This window comes from Xiphophorus hellerii, chromosome 24, assembly GCF_003331165.1.
Source record: "Xiphophorus hellerii strain 12219 chromosome 24, Xiphophorus_hellerii-4.1, whole genome shotgun sequence".
NCBI classification, from domain to species: Eukaryota; Metazoa; Chordata; class Actinopteri; order Cyprinodontiformes; family Poeciliidae; genus Xiphophorus; species Xiphophorus hellerii.
In genome coordinates, this window is record NC_045695.1 from 13,930,505 (window position 1) to 13,933,279 (window position 2,775).

The 2,775-nt window shown below is 39.9% G+C and overlaps 1 long non-coding RNA gene across 1 annotated transcript; it reads right to left on the reverse strand.

Moving 5' to 3' along the window:
• Nucleotides 1-732: 732 nt before the first annotated feature.
• On the reverse strand, nucleotides 733-2,497 carry LOC116715988 (uncharacterized). Its single transcript, XR_004338325.1, has 3 exons — nucleotides 2,479-2,497; nucleotides 1,319-1,492; nucleotides 733-782 (listed from the first exon to the last, which is right to left on the reverse strand). It is a non-coding gene; the product is annotated as an uncharacterized LOC116715988 (long non-coding RNA).
• Between the last annotated feature and the right edge of the window lie 278 nt (nucleotides 2,498-2,775).

Genomic DNA, 2,775 nt, shown 5'->3' on the forward strand with positions numbered 1-2,775 from the left:
GCTGCAGCTTCAACCTCTGAGGATCAGCAGGACACTGAGACCATTCTCTACTTTACTGGGATCATCAGTCGGACAAGTCAGTATAATCAGAATAATCAAAATCATCGAACCTGCAGAGAGAAGAAGGAAGGAGAGAGCAGATCAGTGAGTGTTTCCAGCCTCTCTCCAGCAGCAGTCAGTGACGCAGCACATCCACTAGATGGTTTCCAGGCTGCAGTCAGACTGATCTCAGAGCTGTGACCAAGATGAACCCGATCAGTTGTTTCCTGTTGAACTGAGAGAACAAACAGATCTGAGATCAGATCTGCTGCTGCCACAGTTTGATGGATGAGGACCACTGTCTCTAGACATGTTGGACGGCTGGACGCTGGAGTCCAGCTGGACTTCCTGGAGACATGGACACAGCAACAACACTTATCTTCACACCAACACAAACGCAGGAACACAGCAAGCTGCTGCTCCTCTGATTGGCTGATTGCTGTCTCTGTGTCCAATCAGGAAGCCTGAACCATTCTCCTCCCACTGAGAAGCTGCAGCTTTACTGGGAACACTGGATCTTTGCTTTGATGCTAACTGGGTTTAGTTCAATATGCTGACAGCAGCTGGACTCACTACAAACATTTACTTACATTAAAGTCTTTACAAGATTCTTCAGCTGCTGAACATCTGAATCTCCCAGGTTGTTTCCTCTCAGGTCCAGTTCTGTCAGATGGGTCGGGTTGGACTTCAGAGTTGAGAACAGAGAAGTCCAGCTGGTCTCTGACAAACTGCAGAGAATCAATCTGAATAAAGAATAAAAGATGTGAGCTGAAGCCAACAGGATGCAGGTTAACCAGTCCAACAGAACCAGTTAAAGATTCTCATCAATATTAATGCCAACAAGCTGCTGCTTCAATAAAGACCTGCTGACTTCAGAACCAGAACCAGAACCAGAACCTGGTACTGGGTCATGTTGTGTTGGAGGATTTTAGTCAGTAAAATCATTCCAGGTTCTGATCAAAGTGTTGAAGCATCAATCATTGATTATTGATTTGTTCCTGTCAGATTCCAGGAATTCACTTTTCTAGACTGGGTTGAATGACCTTTGACCTTCTTCACATGAGGGGGATTTCTACACACTGGGGGTCCGAATGCTGTCCTGTTCTGACCTCAGATCAGCAGGTCCAACTCAGTTACACAGAGGGACTAAATTAAACTCTGGATCCAAGTCCAGGAACAAACTCACAAAATATTTATTAGAACAGAAGAAATTAATTTGATTTATGATCAATTATATCTAATTATTCACAGAATTATCAATAATTATATAATTACATACTTTAATGTCTCCAGTCTGCAGCCTTCAGTCTGTAGAAAACCACAGAGCTCCTTCACTACAGAATCTCCCAGGTTGGTCCAGTTCAACACCAGTTCTGTCAGATGGGTCGGGTTGGACTTCAGAGCTGAGAACAGAGAAGTCCAGCTGGTCTCTGACAACCTGCATTCATGCAATCTGAATAAAGAATAAAAGATGTGAGCTGAAGCCAACAGGATGCAGGTTAAAACTGAAATATGAACAAATAAATAATAAAAATGTAGAAAATTAATTTCCCTGAATGTAAAAGAAACATGATGAACTGATTCTAACATCTGATCCAGTCAAACTGGTTTAAAGAGTCCAAACCAGCAGAACCAGAACATTTGATCAAAAAGAAACTCAAAGTTTTCTATCAGCCTGGATGAGTTGAGCTATTTCTGCTGGTTCCTGATCATCAGCTGGAGACCCGACTTGGTAACTGGATCAGAACCACTCAGTTTCTTCATTAATGGCCTTGGGTTCTTATTAAAGCTGCTGAAAGCCAATGGAGGCCATTATTTCCTAAGGAGACGTGACCTGATGAAGCATCATCACAGAGACGAGGCTCCAACCGACTGACAGCTGTCAGACTGAAGAGGACGGTTCCTCTCTGACCCGGCCCAACAGAACCACAGCTTCAGGACAAAGCTGAGGAACCTGCTGCTGCTGCAAACCTCACTTTCATTCATTTCATCTAGATTTGCTTTTCTACAATCAGTCATTTCTTAGATTTGGTCATTAATGATGATTTGAACTTGTCAGTGTTTGTGGCTCGACTCTGGAGGAACAACATTTCATTCTGGATGTAAAGATGAGAATCAGAAATGAGAAATAAAACAATCTGAATCTTTACCAAACCAAACTGAAACATCTCCATCATTAATTTACATCATTTGAATTATTTTACTCATTTTGTTCATCAGTAAAAAACATTTTAAAGTAAAAAACTGAAAAACAAAGTTCAATAATCTCAAAGTCTGAAATAAGAAAAAAATAATATATAAGGTAAAAAGTTTTAGAGATTTTATTCTGACATTTAAACAGGTTGTTATAAAATAAAATATATTAGAATAAAATAATTAATTAAACTAATGTTTAAAGTATAAATGAAGGATTTTATTGTATAAATAAAGAAAACAAACCCCAGATTCTTCACTTTACTGACTGAACTCTCCAGGATCTCAACCAGAGGCTTCAGATCAGAGTCTCCACCTTCATTTATGTTGATCTGATTTATTTCCAGTTCAGTCAGATCTGGGTTGGACTTCAGAGCCGAGGCCAAAACTTCACATTCATCCTTTTGGAAAAACCAGCCACCAAGTCTGTGATTAGAGAAGAAATAAATTCAGTTCTAATGAAATCAATCTGGATAATAAACAGAGTAAAATATGATAACAGTGATGTCATCATCTGATCAACATCTGATCTTCAATTTACTG